This window comes from Triturus cristatus, chromosome 5_2 (genome assembly GCF_964204655.1).
Source record: "Triturus cristatus chromosome 5_2, aTriCri1.1, whole genome shotgun sequence".
NCBI classification, from domain to species: Eukaryota; Metazoa; Chordata; class Amphibia; order Caudata; family Salamandridae; genus Triturus; species Triturus cristatus.
The window spans coordinates 972502424-972523950 of record NC_140588.1 but is presented as its reverse complement, the minus strand read 5'-3'; the positions used below and the strand labels follow the sequence as shown (position 1 = coordinate 972523950).

At 42.5% G+C, this 21527-nt stretch overlaps 1 protein-coding gene across 2 annotated transcripts in view; it reads left to right on the top strand.

Moving 5' to 3' along the window:
* The first annotated feature begins 235 nt into the window (after window positions 1-235).
* Window positions 236-21527, top strand: part of CAPN6 (calpain 6) — a 533527-nt gene continuing 512235 nt past the window's right edge. The window contains exon 1 of one of the 2 annotated variants that reach the window (XM_085608187.1): window positions 236-498. The gene's annotated coding sequence lies outside the window, so the exon portion shown is untranslated. The remainder of the gene's footprint in view (window positions 499-21527) is intronic. The other variant, XM_085608188.1, reaches the window with a different exon arrangement.

The window sequence follows — 21527 nt, the reverse complement described above, 5'->3', positions numbered from 1 at the left end:
AAATATGTTTTGCTGGAAAGAGGTCCTGTTAACCAAACTCTAAAGGCAGGCGTGCTGTCACCGCTCATAAAATATTATAGTGCAGCTCCACAAAGGGCGTTTTTATTTATTAGGCAGCATTAGTTTCTCCTCTGATTTATCAGAAAAGAATGCGAGACTTGTTAGGACCTTGAGCCTCTCATCTACCGCACACAGTCGGTCGTGAAACGTAATCACATCTCACCCACATAGAATCAGGCATTGTACGCCAAATCCCGCAGGAACTGCTTGCACCAGCCCAGCTGCTCAGAAGCCATCAGTGCCCCCTGCACGTTACTGGACCCTGCCCGCGAATGAACGATTCCAGAGGAGACTGAAACTCCCCCCGAGCGGGACTCATTTGGTTCGGTCCGGATAGTTCTCAGGTTAAAAAGCGAGCCATGTGTTTGCTGAATTGATTTGAAGGTTGTGTTTTGGCAGCCGCGGTGAGCTGTGCAGGCACTGCACTCAGCACTGCAGGTAAGACCAGCAAAAATATGTGTGTGTGTGTGTGTGTGTGTCTGCTGACTGGCACATTGTGTAAGTAATAAAGAGCTGTGAAGTTCAACACCGTGCTTAATTCAATGTGTCTGAATGCACACGGTGTGTCCTCTGAACAGCGTGTGCTTTTATTTACTGCACACCTATGTAAGTGCTACCGGAAACCTTGCATGCCCCATGTCTGCACCAGCAGCACGTGCTGTGCCAACTGTTGTGTTACCATCCGTAGGGTATTGAGAGGCTGGAATGAATGAATTAATGAGTGTAGATGGTACAAGTGCTGGAGCAGGGACCACCTTTTCGCATTACAGGCTTAAACTGGGCGTTATTGTAATATTGCATCTTCGGTATCTAGATGTTATGACGAAGCTACCGATGCTGTTAAAGTCCGATTACAAAATCAGGACTTAATATTCTTTTTTCAGCTGTCTCTGTTATTTCTTCAAGGCTTGCATTGGCCTCACAGACTTCCGAAGAAATGAAGATCTGTTCCTTGTTTTCTGTAGAGAGCAGGCAGGCAGAAAGAACACAAACACACTTCCATAAAAATGCATACACAGTGAGGGACGACTTTTTTTTGCTTTAATCGAAAACACGTGTTTAAAGAAAGCTAACAGCGATGTCACTTCATAGAATCCCGCATCTGCAATAGTGTAGGACCATCCACACTCGTGTACACTATTAATATTTCTCTAACTCGGTGTAAAGTTAACCTCATACATGGCAACGAGAAAGTTATATGCTAGATGACTTTTGTTGGGTTACATGATCTGTTTACGTTCCGTACTTTTGGAATTCCAATAGGTGACCTGACATAAAATACCAAATTGAAGTAACAGGCACCAAAAACCACTTTCTAGATGCAGCGCCAATCAGCTGTTTTTATGCTTCATCTCAGTTCAGTAGATGTTCAAAAACAATCACAGCAGCAGCTGGATATAATGGGAACCTTTTGTGACTGGTCAGCTGGGGTTCCCACTGGGTTAGCTTCACTCAAGCCGGTCACGGGGAGTTTAGTTGGAATTTCGTGCAAAAGTGACTTCCAAAAAACGAGAATATGAGTCTCCTGCACATCACGATGTCCTTTGTGCGATCCAGAGTGATGGGTTAAAGGAAATCTACCAGACTGCCCCTTCCTGGTTTAAAAAAAGACAGTAAAACAATAGAATATATAAGGGAAATCTGGAAGCTCACCCTGGAGCATGTGAGTTCATTTGAATTGAATTATCATCATAAACAACTTTATTCGGCATTATACCAGCAAAGTACAAACTCATTACAATATAATAAAAGTCCCATATTGAATTCTATGAATGGCCCCTGTGGACCACTGGTGTAGATCCGCGAGTGGTGCGATTTACGGGCACAGGAGCCGTGCATCCATGGCACGATGCATTGAAACCCCATGGCTTCCACTGTGGGGTGCATTGATGCATCCATGCTACAGACAAACAGAGGACTTACAATATGCCATGAATCTCCTGTTGATTATACATAATCAACAAGGAGGTGGCATCATATGTACCTCAGTTGGCAATTGTGAGCTTTTCTTGGGGTGAGAGTAGAGGTGGAAGGTGTTATTCTATAACTAACTAAACTAATATCTGTGCAGGTGCAACAGAAGCTGTGCTCCAGCAAGACAAGGACAGGGGCACCATGCTAATTCTGAGAGGTTATGAAATATTGATCTTGATACCCAGGGCCCGTGTTACAAATAGGGTGCAGAGCCCGGTCTGTGCCACGACACACCTTAAACTGGGTGCGCCGGGCTCAGAGTGGGGCGGTGGACCCTATTACACTGAATGCTCCGCTCCCTGTGTAGGAGTGAACTCGCACCTTGGCCGGGAATGTAGTGAATGGAGGAGTGGCTGATCCCCTTTCGCCTGGGCTGCAATTCACAGTCAGAGGAGATCCTTCTGCAGGTGGGTGCATGAGTGACTGTACTTACATGCAAGAGCATGAATGAGGGGTCCCTGGAACGCATTTCCCCCTTTCATTGGCCACTCTTCTATGTGCACAGACAGTGTGCCTCCGGATTCTTCTTCTGCGTCTGTAATATGGCGCAGGTGGAAAATGAAAGGGTTTCATTATCTTCATAGTGCCACACCCCTAAGCAAAATGAAGGAACACCCTCTTGTGAACACATAGGTGCAATATGTGAACCAGCACTGTCCATATTTTGCAGTCACTTCTATGTTAACAAAGTGCCCCAGGGGGTCAAGCAAGAAGTAGGCACATCTGGGGGCTTATTGTAATAAGGCACCAGGTGACTCCTGTCCATCTGGGCTAGTTATCAGTGGCTGCTGAGTCATACATGGCTTCGCCGTCTGATACACGAGTGTGACGTTGCAGGAAAAGAAGAAATAACTTGATGTAGTGCCCACTATCTCTGTGATCTTTATTTATTTTGGAAATTGGGGTGTAGAGACCTAACTTCGAGAAGCAAGGTGCACATTTGGGGAAAGAGTTCTGTGAGTGATGGCAGCCACATGTGAGCCCAGCAAGCGGTTAACTGTTGATGTGTTGAGCACAGGAAACATCCTTTATTACAAAGCCGGACTCACACTGTGCCTTTACAACACCGGCAATAGAATGAACGCGCTGTCACCACGCATTTGTTTAGCGGCAAGTCGTTATGACTTGCTTTAGGGGGCGCATTGGTGGAGTGTTGTTGGATTTTAAGTTCAGCACCTTCCCTACTGTTGCATAGACTGGAGTTGGAATTGTAATTCAAACACCAGCTATTCCAAATTCCAGCGCCCCCTAAGGCAAGTAGTTGTAACGACTTGCGTGCTAAAGTAACTCGTCATAATGACGCATTCATTCTACTGCCAGCGTTGCAAAGGCATGCATGCTAAACACATGCAGGATTACGTCATATAAGAGTTTCACAGATATAACAAAAATCTTCATTAAGCAGTTGTTTCTGTTTTTAAACATCATAATTCGTGCCTATTGAAAACCAACAGGAAGCTGCAAATACAAAAATGTATCACCAATTCTTGCAGGTGTTAATCAGACTGTGTGACCTCACACTGCTGCTAAGAATCATATGTTACATTGTTTCATCCATGCTTGAGTGGAGACAGAGGTTGTGCTTTGTATGATTTAAGTAGCTGTCATTGGCAGGAAGCAGTTAAAGTGCAGATTCTTTAGACACCAGTCAATGGGGAACACAGATTATATGTTGCCCTCTCAGGAGTATAGTAAGGTAGCCCCTCCCCTTTGTAAGAACTGTCTATGCAGTGATGTGCTCTTTTGTGGATTGTCTACATCGACGCTATCGTCTACTTGCATACTATATTCCTCTTATGTTTATTTTACCCTGGGAACAATTATTCTGTCTCCCTGCTGAGGCAACTGACGGTAGTCCTTTTAAATGTTCTTTATAACCGAGAAAAACCCTAATGACAGAATTCCCAAATCCATCCGCCTTCTCCAGTACTTGGCAGTGATGCCCTTCGGAACAAATGCAGCCCTTAGGTCATCCAGGCTGTGCCAGAGCTGGAGGTCCACCCTGTGCCCACTGCCGTCATATGACCCTGGATACAAATGTCATAAAAAGCATACGAAGGACCTCAGTCTTGGGTGTCATTCTTGCCTTCAATTGAGCGATTGTGGGGTGAATAGTTTTCTGCAGGCAACAACCAAAGTTGGTACTAATCCGGCTGTAAGCCACAAGGCAGGCCATTGAGCAAATTACATAATAGAAGCCTTTATTTTTAACCTCCTTGTTTTATTCCCGCTGAAGGCTCATTAACTAGTTAACGCAGTGAAACATCTTTGTATATTATGCCGTACCGTATTTGCCGACGTAGAACTGTACCACTGGAAGAGGCCATAACAACAGTGAAACTATATTTGTACCAACGAGAAGCTCCTTCCCATATGCCAAAGCGTGGCTAGATTTTCAGTTTCTGTAACCATACACCTTAGATTCCAAATTATGTCCGAGTTTAGTGTTTAATGGTTTAAATCTGGAATAAATTTGCAGCAACATTCCCTCGAATTTATAGACATCAACGGGTAGCCTAATGCAAAACATCTTGTGCTCTTTTTTTTATGCAGGGAATGGATGGGGAGCAGCTGCAGAACATTCTGCAGTTTTAAACATACAAGTCATCTTATAGCACTTAGTGGTACTGAAAAGGCTTATATTTAAGTGTATGCAATGGAGCAATATTGGGGTTTATCCAACATTTTTCTATGTAACCGGTCATTTTTGCTCTTCCACTCTCCGCATTTTAGCTTAATAGCTTCACGATTGTTTCTCTTTTAATGTGCTGAATGAAACCCTCTTTTCTGCCTCTCCAAAGCATCTTAGCAGAAGAACAAGAACGTTCTATGTTGCCTAGGCTAATGAAAAAACAGGCTTTAATGATGAGATGTAAAGCATACAGTGAGACAGAACACTTCCTTGAGGGGTAATGACATAACATAAAGCACAGGAACTTCAGAGGCCCTCCCTGGCCAACCGAGCTGGCGGGCCCACACAGTGTCACTTGACGTAAAAGGAGTGGAAAGAAATCCCAGTTGGCTACCGTGTCTCCCAGATCTTTTTGCATTCAGAACCTCTGGCTTTTTTACCTCGACTTAATAGTTTTAATATATATGGAATTAATAATTTACTGTTGTTGTGGTCCTTTCTAAATTAGCCAGACAACGTCCCCTTGTGGCAGACAATTAAGTGCTGGTGCTGACCACCAGAAAACACTGGCTCAAATTAAGCACTGCTTTCTCCTAAGGTTGTTGTAACGCTTCTCCTAAGGTGCATCACCTATCAACCTGGGACGGCCCTTTACATTAGGCAGGACTACAACCCTGCTATCACTGAGAAGGGAAATGCCCAGTACAGAATCACATCTTCACGCTTTCTGGTCACACATTCACCTGGTACATGGCTGGGAAGTCTGTAACTATTTTCACCTCACCACATTTGTTCCATGTAGAGGTTGAATAGCCGGATTCAAAGTGAAGATCCATGGCATACAAAACCCTATGGTGTGGAACTAAGCGGAGACGCTATGGTGGTGTTGCTGAGGACTGGGGGTAATCACTAAACATCTCGTACTAGGGTTTCAGGCATGGGAAGCAGGGAGAGAGCGTCCGGGAATAGAGACATGAAGGGGAGTGGAGGATCGTTCCGACTATAACAACTATATAAACCACACGACATACAGGGTGACACTGCAGTCCATTCGGGTATGGCAGGTGGGGTGGGGGCGGAGGGGGGGTATTGTTATGTTAAGATTGATCAACTACGAACCTATGACTTAAGCTGTACCAGTTTCGTCGGCAGACAATGTGGATGGTACAACACAAATGTTTTACATCGCTGCCGGCCCGTTAGGTTGTAGGCATGAAAGCTGTGTCCTGACGGTAAAGTTCTAGTACATTCCATGCTGCCGGCCTCCGGTTTGTGAGCAAGTAGCTGTGTCAACATATCATATTCAAATAATAAAAAATAATTTTAAAAAAACCCTATGGTGTGCGTAGGATTTGGCATTACATGATATAAAAAAACTGCTTGATGTCAGAGAGTCAGATGAAAGGGCATTCTAGGTCCTAGCACTGCAGGACATCACATGCGCACTATGCCACTAGTTGTCTCAGAGTGTGTAAAGCCACATAACAATCTGAAAGGACTATCGGGCAAGACAAGCCATTGTTCACTATGGACGGGAGGTATTTGGATGCATACATGTGGTCTGAAAGATGTACCAGTCATTATCCTAACTGCAAATGGCCTAAGACGTCATTTTGATAAATTATGGATTGAAGCTTCATCACAATTTTCAACCGGGTCAACAAAGTCATAAAAACTCTGACTAGAAAACGTTGGGGTTTGAAGAGGAAAATGTATTTTTAGTTAGGTGGAACAGTGATAAAGGCTAATGGCCTCATACGACTATGGCTGTCCATTGGACCACTGTAGTCGCTGTGGCTGTTCAACGACCGCCTCCCGACCGCTGGCACCCCCAGGATCTTGGGGTCTGCTGGGCTGGCAGTGTTTCCCTCAGAAAAATATGCTGGTGGAGCTGCAGCCGGCACCACTGAGCATATATTGAGTTGCCTCACCGCCACCCTTTTCATGGTGGTGCGACCGCCATGAAAGAGGTGGCGGAGAGGCAGCAAAGGTGGCATTAACAGGACCCCCTGATATTCCAGGGCCTGGAGTGCAATTGGTGGGGAGGGGGCGCATGTTGTGCCCCCCTGTATTTATGCACCGCAGCTACTGCACAGTGTGGCATGCACAGCACCATGCAGGAACTTGCAGACAACGCTGTCATTGCGGCGGTCTGCATGTAAGGCTCTTCAATGAGCCTTACAGACCACCGCTGTTGCAGCGCCGCCTTGCCAACTCCCACCATGGATTATAATCGTAATCCAGTGGGTGGTATGGGCACTGCTTTGCCGGTCCTCCCGTGGGGCCCTGGTGTGCCGGCCCGCGGGAGGACTGCCAAAGTCATAATAAGGCCCTTTGTTTGAACACTACATGTCAACTGCTAGAAGGCATCCCGATATAGCAAAAAAAGTCAGCGATTTCTCCATTTCATTTTCAATCCTAAATTAATCCAAGCAATTGGTTATCTGGGACATAATCGGTAAATAGCTAGAAAACATCTATAAATTGTATCTATACATTAATACTCATTCCTCTCCTCACCTTTAATCTGTTCTGTCTGAAACCCCCATGACTTGATCTGGTGAGTTTAGTACCAGAGAAAATAAAACAGTAGGAGGAGCAGGCGGCCAAATTACCTACTGGCGGTCGCCAGTAGGTAGTTATAGTTCGGACCTATTATCCATAGGAAATCCGCAACATTCTATTTAGAATAACTTTGGCGCCGGTTGACGAATCTTCGTGAAAGTTTCAAAACTGGTGGGGCGCTCCGGTCCGCTCCTATCCTGAAAGTCTCAGGGTGATTCATCAAGCGGGGGCCGAGAAAAAAAGGGGGTCCCAAAACGTGTTTTCCCCATGCAATTTTCCGTAGGAACCTTTAATCGCAGCTACAGACCGAACTGCTGAACGGAATTACACCAAATTTGGCTAAAAGATAGCCCTTGGTTCACACTCATACCTTCTGGTTAAATGGTGTAAATCCGTTCAGTAGTTCCTGAAAAAATCAAAAGTAAAATCATAGATAAATCTGGGCAGAGCATAACCACACATCTCATCGTGAGATCTGATTGGCTGTCAGCACTTCATCCAAGAAGTGTTGGCAGCCATCTTGGGACCAATATACATGATAGCACCTCATTAAAAAGAATTGCAGTTAATAGCAGGTGTTAAGACTTTAGTTACATTATAAATCATTTGTTGATGGTATCATACTCATTTTAGGAATTGTGGTGTGTTCTAAGGTGATTTTACCATGTGAAAAAGCCTTCTGCTGTGATATCTGGAATCCTGTTCGAGAGAAAACTATTTTCTCATGCTTTTCCCACAGAGGTTTGGAAGGTGATCTATAAACTAAACTGAGAAACTAAACTGAGAGCATATTTTCTGTAAATTCACATGATCTTTCTCAGTCATGTGAGAATGAAGTCTGACATTCTCAGTAAAACATATACATCCAACAAGGGCAGAGACTGTCAGTTGATGCCTTTGTGTTCTACTGCAGCTTCCCAGAGTGTTCTAAAGAACAACTAGAGCGCTAACAGTCCTACTTATGACAAACGTATGGCACACCTGAAGCCATCTTGATTGGAATAAAGTGGTAACTCTTAAAATATTTAATTTGCAAAGGAACAAAATGAGGGGGTTCATTTTGCCATAGAAAATATGACTAGTGCTGCGGAAAGAAAAATTAGGGCACATTTTGACTTCTCAAATCCTCTTCTACTTCATTAAAAAATTCTGAAATGCAGACTGAAACATGCACTTTGAATACCAGCAGCAGACTTCACTGGTGAGCAGTAGCTTTACTACAGTGATCTAATGAGCAACTAGAGTGCTACCATTCAGAATTTATGGCAAATGTGTGACACATCTGAATGCCTTCTTGATGGAACCAAAGTAAACAAGCATTGAAAATGTAATAGGTCTCGCCCTCGTTTAAGTTAAAGTTTGTAATTAGGTGGCTTTTTAGCTTTGCTTGTATTAGTGTTTTTCAAACTTTCATGTACATAACATGCAAATGTATGCATATATGTATATGTATGCATGCATTTATATTTGTATTTATATAGTTATGCAGATTATATATATGTTTACATGTGTGTGTGTGTGTGTGTGTGTGTGTGTGTATGTATATATATATATATATATATATATATATATATATGTGTGTGTGTATATATATATATATGCATAGAGGGGTAGAGGGAAGTAGAGAGTGTGTAGTAGAGAGGTGTCAGTGTCAGTCAGTCAGTGTCAGCTAGAGCAGCTCTGCTGACCTGGTTCTCTGGCTCTAAAGCAGCTCTGCTGACCTGGTTCTCTGATTCTAAAGCAGCTCTGCTGACCGGGTTCTCTCCGGCTCTAAAGCAGCTCTCCTGACCTGGTTTCTCTGGCTCTAGAGCAGCTCTGCTAACCTGGTTTCTCTGGCTCTAAAGCAGCTCTGTTGACCCGGTTCTATGGCTCAAAAGCAGTTCTGCTGACCTGGTTCTATGGCTCTAAAGCAGCTTTGCTGACCTGGTTCTCTGGCTCTAAAGCAGCTCTGCTGACCTGGTTCTAAAGCAGCTCTGCTGACCTGGTTTCTCTGGCTCTAGAGCAGCTCTGCTGACCTGGTTTCTCTGGCTCTAGAGCAGCTCTGCTGACCTGGTTCTCTGGCTCTAGAGCAGCTCTGCTGACCTGGTTCTCTCCCTCTAAAGCAGTTCTACTGACCTGGTTTCTCTGTCTCTAGAGCAGCTCTGCTGACCTGGTTCTCTGCCTCTAGAGCAGCTCTGCTGACCTGGTTCTATGGCACTAGAGCAGCTCTGCTGACCTGGTTCTCTGGCTCTAGAGCAGCTCTGCTGACCTGGGTCTCTGGCTCTAGAGCAGCTCTGCTGACCTGGGTCTCTGGCTCTAGAGCAGCTCTGCTGACCTGGGTCTCTGGTTCTAGAGCAGCTCTGCTGACCTGCTTCTTAGGCTTTAGAGCAGCTCTGCTGACCTGGTTCTCTGGCTCTACAACGGCTCTGCTGACCTGGTTTCTCTGGCTCTACAACGGCTCTGCTGACCTGGTTTCTCTGGCTCTACAGTAGCTCTGCTGACCTGGTTTCTCTGTCTCTAGAGCAGCTCTGCTGACCTGGTTCTCTGGCTCTAGAGCAGCTCTGCTGACCTGGTTCTCTCCCTCTAAAGCAGTTCTACTGACCTGGTTTCTCTGTCTCTAGAGCAGCTCTGCTGACCTGGTTCTCTGCCTCTAGAGCAGCTCTGCTGACCTGGTTCTATGGCGCTAGAGCAGCTCTGCTGACCTGGTTCTCTGGCTCTAGAGCAGCTCTGCTGACCTGGTTCTCTGGCTCTAAAGCAGCTCTGCTGACCTGGTTCTCTGGCCTCTAGAGCAGCTCTGCTGACCTGGGTCTCTGGCTCTAGAGCAGCTCTGCTGACCTGGGTCTCTGGTTCTAGAGCAGCTCTGCTGACCTGCTTCTTAGGCTCTAGAGCAGCTCTGCTGACCTGGTTCTCTGGCTCTACAACGGCTCTGCTGACCTGGTTTCTCTGGCTCTACTGTAGCTCTGCTGACCTGGTTCTCTGCACTCACAATGCATGCACCCGACTTCGCGAAAATATATTTAAAAATAATATGTTTATTATAAGTACAAATATATTATTTTTATGAATATCTTTGATAATCTCTTGCCCTAATATGTATATTAAAGACACATACATATCATTCTGGAACATATATTTTTTTTGTGGGAGTCGCGCACCTAGTGCGCCCCAGCACGTATATGACGTCACGCGGGACCCGCCACCGCGCAAGCATCTTGTACTGTAATTCCCATGTGTCGCGAATGCGCGGGAGCAGGAGTCACGGACTGATCGTATACCAATCGCGCACACCACGTAATATTAAATGTATATGATGTAACTGAAAAACACGCAGCCGTCGCACACCGTACGTGGATCCTTCGCGACTTTTCTAAAATGGCGGCTAGAATCCGCGCACCCACCGTGATGTGTACACTTTGAGTGCGCAACTCCCAAAAAAAATTGGAATCTGTTTTTTTAAAAGAAAATAATATAAATATATTAAAATGAAAACAAAAAAAGTAATCAATATTTGAATTTTTTTATACATTTTTGTTTTGCAATTTTCAGAAAAATATATAATAGTTAATGAATAAAATATTTATAAATAAACAGTTAAACTGTAGAAAATCAGTACAGAAAAATGGGTATAACACTTCGAAATTAGCATTTAAAAAACCTTTGAAATTCACTGAAAAAAACATAGGTTTCAGAGACGTTATAGTTAGAAATTAGCATTTAAAAAGCCTTAGAAATTCACTGAAAAAACCATAGGTTTCAGGGGTGTTATAGTTAGCTGGTCAATTTAACTCTTGCAAAACCATAGAAATTCCTCCGTTACAGTTAGTTCTGCTAACTATAACTCGCGCCCCCACAATGCACTGCTGATGATGTCACATATTGCATCATTCATGACCTGGTCAGTGACATCACTGATGACATCTCAAATGACATCACTGATGACCTCATCCACGTGACAATGTGATACACCTCATCATACACTAATATAACCTTTCATCACTCACTGTAAAATACAGAGTACCATATTTGAAACCATTGACACACCAATACCAGTTACTACATACCCACTCACTGATTCCTAAGTCTACACACACAACTACCCATTCATCAACAGAATCATTTATACATGCAGTCACTAATTAATAGAACACTATCAAATGCACTTATACACATATATAGACATTGACACATCAGCAGTCATCTTAGTCGGTTATGCAGTCATCCTACTCACTCATGAAAAAAATCATTCACACTTACATTTACTCACTTACACAATTATCCAACAACACCTAATTTATTCAAACACAAAGTAACTCACAGTTAATATGTTAAGAAATCACCATTACAATTATACACTCATTCATATAGTTACTCTCACAATCACTGACTCTTACACATACTTATTTATATACACCAACTCTCACATACAATGCCATTTATTTTTTTACTTTGTTGAAGATGTACAACTAAAACATATATTCGCTCACCAACACACAAATAAATACACTCAGTCACCCAAACAACTGTTTCCACATGCACTCTTAAACCTATACACCTAGTCAATCAACCATTCACACATCTATGCATAGAGTTACACACACCCCATCCAACCACACACAAACTCAGTGTCCCATACAAATACTCACCCAACTAATCAATAACTAATATACACACTCATGTAGTTAGTGACCAACTGATGCAGCATGTTATACAACAACAGACCGTGATGCACACATTCACATAGTTTAGTTACTAATCCATGTATTAAGTGAGACACTTTTAATTACTCACTTAAACAGACCGTCAGACAGCTACTAAATCCTCCATCCAGACAGTTATATATCCACTCAATCTTCAATACAGATTGGTATATATATAATACATATTTAAATTTCAAACTAAACCACATTCACTGGATGATGTCATCAGTGAGGTCATTTGAGATGTCATCAGTGATGTCATCAGTGATGTCACTGACCATGTCATGAATGATGCAATATGTGACATCATCAGCAGTGCATTGCGGGCGCGCGAGTTATAGTTAGCAGAACTAACTATAACGGAGGAATTTCCATGGTTTTGTATGAGTGAAATGGCCAGCTAACTATAACACCCCTGAAACCTATGGTTTTTTTCTGTGAATATCTAATAAATATCTTTATTTGATAGTTAATTAAAACCACTCATATGTATAAAATCCATGCTTTCCATATATCACAGCGTATGAGAAATCTTTAAACTGAAATAGAAGGCTCCGAGATGGCCAACAGTGCAAGTGCCAAGAATTTGATTGGAACAATCATGGATGTACTGCACCTAGGGAGTTCCCGGAGTCACCAGGGAAGCCGTTCTTGCTGCCACTCTGTCCATGAACTTCACACATCACGCAGTGAGCCTGCAGTTCCTACTTTAACACATTGTTCAATTGCCCCCCTGAGATAGAATACTAAATTCTCAAAATAATGGCTTTAGCCAGAATCGCTTTTCCCACCTACAGCCGGGACAGGTGCACAGAACGTGAGCCAGTGATTCCTTTGAGTGGGACAGAAGCGACAAGCAGCATCTGCCCATGTGAATTTCCATCTTTGGGCTACTTCACCTGCGTCAAATAGGTCCTTCGTAACCGTAGTAATCTTACTTTATGGGGTTATGACAGAGGGAGTGTCAAGAGGGTTCAGCTCACTATATGCTGCCGGTTGTGATACTTGGGTTGGAATGTAAGAATGTCCTTTTTTGGTGACTGGCTTTTGACAGCCCTCCATAGGAGACATTTAAACAAATCATAAGAACTGTTCAAAGCCAAAGGGAGGGACATTTGTAGATCAATCAAAGTCTTCCGAATAAAAGCTGTGATGAGGACAGATTGAACATTTCTTGACTCAGCTGAAATTTAAAGATTCTGGCTTCAGCTTTCTTTATTTGAACCAGAGTTTCAGCACATTGGCGTTCTGTGGCAGTATTCCTCTGTAAGGCCAAATTCTAGTTGAATCTGAGATTTCCTGGTGGAATTAGGAAGCCAAAGGATTTGCCCGAAGAGCCTTGATTGCTGCTGATTTAACCTCTGCCCATATTTATCAGGAAAGGCTTCTAGTCCATATAGCAGTGAGGGCAAAAACATAGCTTTTATGACTTTCAGTAACAGCAGCAATGAATGGCCTGTTTAGGTAGCTGCAGCTTCCTTAAACCAGCTATCCCTGCCGCCCTTTTTTGCTGGGTTTTTATGTGAAGACTTGAGACAACCAACGTCTGAAATTCAATGCTGAGGTATTTCTAGCCGTTAGTTTTATCAATGGTATAATCTTGTGATTTCCACGACTAGGGATGCCACTTGCGTGTCCCTGTGAAAGTAACAATTTGGTTTTTTTTCTGTGTTAATTGCTAGTCTGTTGGTGTCACAGTAAGTTGGAAAATTATTGAGTGAGGATTGCAGCCCAATGGCTGAAACATCCAACAGTTCTGTGTGATCGGTGTATTGCATACTGTGTATTGGTTGTTAAGTCTCGGAGTGCCTGATTTTGAATTTATCAGCACGGGTTCAATGTCAGCTGTAAATATATTGAAAAGAGTAGGGGCTAGGACACAGCCCAGTTTTAGCCCTTAGTTGATGAATACTGTGTTTAATAAGGTTCCGACCTCGCTGAGTTTGACTTGCACTCAGGTATTTGAATAGAGGGCAATAATGGCATTAAGTGTTTTTGTCAGGAGGCCCCAGGTACTTAATTACTGCCATAGCCTGGACCTATTGATACTGTTAAATGCTTTTTTATAGTCAAAGCATGCATGCAATGCTCGTTTATTGACCAGAGTTGAATAGAATTAGTGAGGCAGTGCTATGAGATTGTCGATGTTCTCACTATTATTACGGAACCCATGGGATAATGTTTCCCTGAGCGGCCCAATCTTGTTGGTCTTGAAGGACCAATGAAGCAAAAAACATAGCGTCTACATCAAGCAGGGCTATCAATTGATAATTCACTAGGTAGTCCCTACTCCCCTTTGTTGGTCGAGCATTCGAGACCTCTTCTATATACTTTAGTATATACTTATATGTGTATGTACTTTGTGGGCTCTGGAGATCAGCCTTAGGACTTGTCTCCTTCCGCTTACGGACTTTTTTCTGTTCAGCTGCCTCCATTTAACTGTCCTGATAGAAAACGACCAGTAGAGGTCCGTAAAATACCAGAATTGCTTTCTGCTGAGGGACCTTCTCTTTTTTAAATTTTTCTGGCAACTGACTCTATTTAACTTTCTTGATAGAAAACGACCAGCAGAGGTCAGTAAAATACCAGAATCACTTTAGCATTCTCTAGATTGCAGTCCATAGAAATGGTCTTCCACAAGCACCCGTAGACAATAATATTTTTTTCAAATCTTATTTTTTCAGTGATATGACCACCGAAGGCCCTGATTTTTATATTAAAAACAGAGCTTTGGACTATACCGTTTGCTGCTGAAAGGCAATATTTCACTTCATGTGTTCCCATACCAGGCGTGTCATGCAGTTTGGTGCTTACTTTCCCTCCATGTTAAAGAACAGTAGATGTTCCAGCACCCAGGTTAATGAGCTGTATAGCTAAATACATATAAGGTCCCAAAGGCGAGACCGATTGCATTGCGAAGGCTTGTTGTGAATTGGGATGATGTATGAGCCCTGCTAAGATGAATGGACCAGACTAGTTAGCAGGGCATGGTCAAACACTGCTCATTTCTTCACTCTGGAATTGAGGGTTTGCTTTGAATATTGCTGTGGTCAAGCCATTTGGTCCTGGGGCATTGCTGTGTCTTTCTTTAATAATATTCTTTTGTTTACATGCGTGATTAATCCTGACGAGACGTTACATGGCAATGGCTCGTCTGCGTTTATCGAGTGTGGCAATGATAGTGCTTGCTTGTGTCATTACCAACAAACACAGTGGACAGACCTACTAACAAATGCGACTCACTGGTATTTTTATGAGTGCCAGAAACCCATTAGGTTTTTTAAAAGACCCCTCACCCACCAAACTAGTTTGTGGCATGCTTCATCATCTGGGTCGCAACTGAGTAGCAGAGTGCCACTCAGTTGTGCTACAATGCTTGATTACATCAGAGCTGGATTTGTGTGATTGTATGTTGAAAAAGTGGTGCAGAATAAAATTGATTACTGAATAGTGCTTTATTCCCAGCGGCTCAGGACAAGGTTAAAAAGAAGGGGACAACTTTAAGATAGATTGATCTTTGTTGTCACTGTGGTTGGTCTACATGTTTGAGCCTCCTAAATTGTGAGGCTTTCTTCAGGACCAGGTGAAATAAGTGAGGGTGTGGCAAAAACACACCATGTGTATTGTTTGTTCAACACGCACGCTAAGGTGTGTTGTGCATGCAGTGGTGTCTGTGTACTTGCGGGCCCACTGGGAACACCTGTTGTATCCAGGTCCGTGAGGAGACCGCAATAGGTGTAGACCGTGGATGCTCTGTCTTGACAAATGTGTGACTACAGACGGGCGCCCCTACCGGGTCGTGCAACCCGCTACAACAAACACGTAGCTAGTGTTTTTCCAGTGGGTCTCGCTACTTTGTAACTTTTGGGTAATTTCAAAGTAAATAACAGAAAAGAAATTGTGCTGGTCTGCATCACTTTTGTGAAGGGAGCATAGCGCAAAATGGAATGTTGGTAAATCTGCCCCAATATGTTGTAAAATAACCAACAGTTTTAAGGAGAGAGAGAATATAAAAATCCTAGGTGAAATCCGACAACCACTTCACCATAGCCGACTGAAAGCATCTGTACCCAACTATTTACTAGAGAATCTATTTATTAGGGGAGGAGGTGTAACACCCCCAACTGAAGCTACGCCCCTGGTGGGATTCTGCTGCAGCGGACTTGTAAATGACCCCTAAGAAGACAAGGGTTCCTTTGGACGTATTTAGAATCCAAATCTACTATTGTGTAAGGCGCTGGAACTAACATTCACCTGCACAAAATGTGCTAAGGAAATCCATCAGCAATAAATGCTCTGCTCTGTAAATGCAATTATTCAAATGACATTTGCAGAATTACAGGAACGTTGTTTGTATGAATTAAAATTAGTAATTTAATAGATCCAGCAAATAACCCTGAGTATGACACTAGACAAGGGTGCTATATACGGGACGAGCGATGTATCCAAACTCCTATTTCTGGATAAGCATCCCTCAGATGGATCCAACTGAAAACCAGTAGCTCAATGTTCATGAAAACTTCAGCTCTTGTAATTCTGAGGTCATGATTTAAAGCGAACTTTCTACGCAGTATTGTAACCCAGGTCGATTCCCAGGAGTAGAGGGTAGCACTTGTTGATGTTATGACATGGGGAGCATTTTTAATTTAAAATCCTAACGTGTTAGGTTTAATTATCAGCATTTTGAGATGGTAATATTTGTGGATGCCAGTACATATGGAGTTGCATTTTGCAGCATTTCTGGAATCTCAGCTGTTTAATGTTTGCATTGTTTTGTTGACATCTTGTTTGCACTTTCTGCGCATGTTGCTTTTCACCACTTCCTAAATTTAGTGTGTTCACACTATGATACACCATAAATCTAATGTTCAGTGAGGGTCATTGTTGCCACTAAACTGGGGTGGCATGGTGAGCAAAAGAACAATGGATTTAACCCAGATCTCTTGACTGGCGGTGAATGTATGATTTATTCAGCATTCCGTCCATCATTTGTTTGCATAGCACTTTTCACCCTAAGTGGGCTGGGTATGCCCAGACGTAGGTCCCTTGCTCACTGTGCCACTGGATTCAAGCTAGCCTGGCTGATGAAGGGAAATACCCAGAAACCGGTCCCAGGATGCTTGTTTCCGGACCAGGAAGGACCTGGCTTGGCACCTAGGCACCTTGAGGCACAGGGTCAGACTGATTTGCATATGGCTGGGTCTAAACTGGCGTGGCATGGTGAGCAAAAGAACGATGGGTTTAACCCAGATCTCTTGACTGGGGGATGAATGTATGATTTATTCAGCATTACGTCCATAATTTGTTGGCGTTACCCTTTCAGCTGGCAGCATTATGGCAGATCTCCCATCCTGCCGGTTGTGCCCAAGTCCAATCAGAAAGCTGTAAATTGTGCGGGAATACCACAACTAGTAAATACCGCATCCTGCAACATCAATATTCATCAGATTCGGTATTATCACAATAAAATCTAAGGCACCTCGAAAGAGGCCATTAGTGATGCATTTTCACAGGATACTCATGTTATGTGCGAGATTTTTATACAGCGCTTAAATTCTGTTTTTGCCATTGCTGATTGCGGTAAGTAGCAGGTTTTACCACTATCCAAAATGATGGTACTCGGGCATCGTATACATTTTTACGGTTAGATTTTTCCTCTTTCTACAGTCCTGAACACATTTTTATTTGCTTGACGAAAAAATATGCTTCAGAATACAAAACCTCATCTGTGAGCTATTATAGTGTTTTCTTGTAAAAGTGTTCTTAATTCCATGTAGTCCTTCACAACTGCTTTTGATTTTGGCAGAGTGTAGTCCCTGCCAGCTGAGATGCTCATTAATAAGTGGTATTTGCAGCTCTTGACCCTGAGCAATAAATACTTCTTCATGTCCTTCTCTCTACAAGCACTGAAATACCAGTGAGGCTTTCCAAGGCAGAAGAAGCCATGATGTCCTGCTTGCTGTGAAATGGAACTCTGCTTCTTTTGAAGGCACTGTCGCATCTTCCTGTAAATACAGTCAATGGCCCGCATACGCTGCTAAAAGTTTATTTGCAGCATTTTGATCCTAATAAGCTGCTCTCTTAGGAAATGTTGGTGCAGCCTTGAGACTTGGTGGGTATTTAAATAAAAGATTTTAGTGCCATTCAGCTCATGGGTATCCCTTACAGAGCCTGGTGAAACTAAGAATTGACATCAAATTCCTGTGTACCACCCACACAGCCACGTCAACCCCAGAAGCTGCTACCTTACTACCAGTCAGCCACGACTTAAGATCAAACTGGTCTGTTCTAATTCAAGAATCAAAGATGGAAGAAACATGGAACAATCCCATCCTGACACAGGGATCGCAGCTATAGAGCAACCTTCCTCAGCAACATAGAGACGAAAGAAAGTACAAAGGTTTCGGGAGAGGGCTGAAAACCTATGTCTTCACACAAGTGTGCTACCAAGGGACTGTCTGCCCCCTTTATAACCAGGCATCAGAGATTTTCTCTGCCACCCTGCTAAGGTGGGATAGTCCCAGTGGTGAGGGCAGGTTTTCGTCCCTGAGGGGGCTAAACATATTTTCGGCTCAACGGTCATGACCATTTCACTACCTATGGCCAAACAGTTTTAGGAGTTCCACAATGGCAACTTCAGCAGTCTCACTTTTTATGGCATCAAGCATATAAAAGCTCATCCCCGGAAATAGGAACGAGAACTGGAAGTATGGAGAGAAGAGTGCAGAATGATCTTATTATTAGGTACAGAGAAACCATGGGGACACACTCTGGATGCTAAACGTTTTGACCATCTATAGATCCTTCTGGCTATGAGAACATCACTGGATTACAACACCATGTACCTATACTGATGTTCTACTAAGTGGTTCAGTTTGCTGCCTGTATTTTGTAGGAACTCCGATACCATTTATTTTTGTGTCACGATTGGAATTCAGTGTAACTACTTGTGGTCTAGGATATATTAGCACATTATTGTTTGTCTCATCATTTTACTTGCTATACGTTTTTAATGTAGTAACTGTGGGCCGGATGTATGAAGCATTTTTGCATTCGCAAACAAGCAGATTAACCGAATCTGCCCCTTTGTGAACACAAAAATTGCTTTTCCTATGCAGCCAACCTAATTTAGTGAATCGCATAGTGGGTTTGCGATTCGGTATTGGGAAGGGGCGTGTTTAGGACGTCCCTTCCGAATACCGAATCGCATCTGTATGTATGAATGTTTTGTGACAGCAATTGTGGTCGCAAAAAAATCGCATTTTACCACCTACTACAATGTAGGTGGTAAAATGCAATATCCATTTGCATACGCAAATGGGAAAGGGTCTCCAGGGGACCCCTTCCCCCTTTGTGAATGTTTGTAAAATCATTTTTAAGAGCAGGCAGTGGTTCCAGGGACAACTGCCTGCTCTTAAGAAATGAAAAGAAAACTTTTCATTTTTCGTTTTGTACAGCATCTCATTTTCCTTTAAGGAAAACGGGCTGCTTTACAAAAAAAAAGATTGCTTTATTAAAAAGCAATCATGGACATGGTGGTCTGCTGATCTCAGCAGGCCACCATCCCCTTGATTTTTGTGATTCCTAGAGGGTCGCAAATTGCTACCTACCTCATTAATATTCATGTGATTGGCCATTTTTTACCCCCTGGGAATCGCAAAAGGTGTGCATTTTGCGATTTTCTAATTGCGAATCCATGTGATTCGCAATTAGGGAATCGCAAAATGCTATCGACATACATCTGGCCCAATGTCCTTTCCACTGCACAAGCCACTTTACTTTTCGTAACAACATCAGATTCAGATGTATGGTTGATAATTAGACCCCACACATTTTTGACGATGTGGGTGATATGTTAACATCTTTTGGTCCATGCTATTTAAAAGATTGCATTGTAGAGCCTGTTGAATTAGCAGTTTGTATGTACCAATATATTTAAAGTTGATTGGACTTGTGGGGATGACCCGATATACCTGCATCTCAGTTTGTCGATTCGACTTTATCATAAGATCACTTTTGAATTTCTGTAGTTTTATCTCTATGCCTACATTGAATTTTTAACTCGATTTTTGAATATCTTGCCCCCTTTCGCTCACATCTATAACTTTATAGTATTTGACTATGATATATGCATCCTGTGATTTCAACCATGATTTGCACAGGAGCACGGTATCACTTTACAATTTTTCAACAAAAGCACTTTAGCACTTAGTAACTTTAGTTTCATTGTATGTAAAATTACGTATGATAAGATGCATATATCTACTTCGGAGCAGATTGTGCAAATAATGACTTCAATTAATTAAAGTGGGTTGCTAGATGTGTAGCTCGAAGATTATGGGGCGATAGTTGATTGAAAATAGACTTTGAAATATTTGCACAATTACTCCTTTTAAAAAGTACACTTAGCGCCTGTCTTGCTCTCACAACACATTTCTGTTTCCTTGATGTGATGGCTTACTCCCATGGTGTTAATATGTTGTAATTTACAATGCAATGCATTTTTTGAGATTGGATCCATAGAAACATCTGGAATTGTACAAGCATACCCGCTAGTCCAGGGCGGAATCAGAAGAAAGGGTAGGTGTACAAGATGGTGGCCGAGGCCATTCAGATTATGAATTCTAGTACATGAGGCTTGAGGGCAGTGCAATAGTAGAGGGACTGTTTTTAAGCACAGGGTGAGAGGTTACAGGGTGTCCAGGTGAATGTCCAATCCAAAATGTGAAGACGTCCTGTTTTCAAATTGGTGCACTTTATGGATTTAATAAAGAGGAATTGATTCACCTTAATGAGTCTGGTGTCTCACATGACGATTTCCTGAATGTGGTGTGGCAGCTGTTGGTGAACGAAGGTCACTGAGAAGACTGATATATATTACCTATTGGCGGGTGCCAGTAGGTAGTTATAGTTAGGACCTACTTTCCATCCATTGGAAGAGCATAGTTTGTTTTGCCAATAACTTTGGCACCGCTTGAAGAATCTTCATGAAATTTTCAAAAGGTATGCTTTAGTCTGTTTAGCTGATGTGTTGAAAGTTTTGGGGTGATCTGAGAGAGGAGGCTGAGAGAAAATGGGGGTCCCAAAACGCATTTTCACATTGCGATTCATATATATATATATATATATATATATGAATCACTATGTGAAAATGCGTTTTGAGACCCCCATTTCTGGTGAAGAGCCGCTTTCGAATTCAGCGGAGGAATACTTGTGATTTATTTATATATATATTCACTGAAAAAACCATAGGTTTCACACATGTTATAGTTAGCTGGACATTTTACTGATAAAAAACCAATGAAATTCCCCCGTTATAGTTACTGTAGGCAACTATAACTCACGCGACCGTAATCCTCTGCTGATGCTAATACTGTATTTAGACACTTATTTGCCCATGTCTTCTTCCATTAAATTTTAGCTATACATATATTACAAATATTTTTTTTTCATAAAGACACATATGTCATCAGCAGAGGATTAGGGTCGCGTGAGTTATAGTTGCCTACAGTAACTATAACGGGGGAATTTCATTGGTTTTTTATCAGTAAAATGTCCAGCTAACTATAACATGTGTGAAACCTATGGTTTTTTCAGTGAATTTGCAAGGTTTTTTAAAT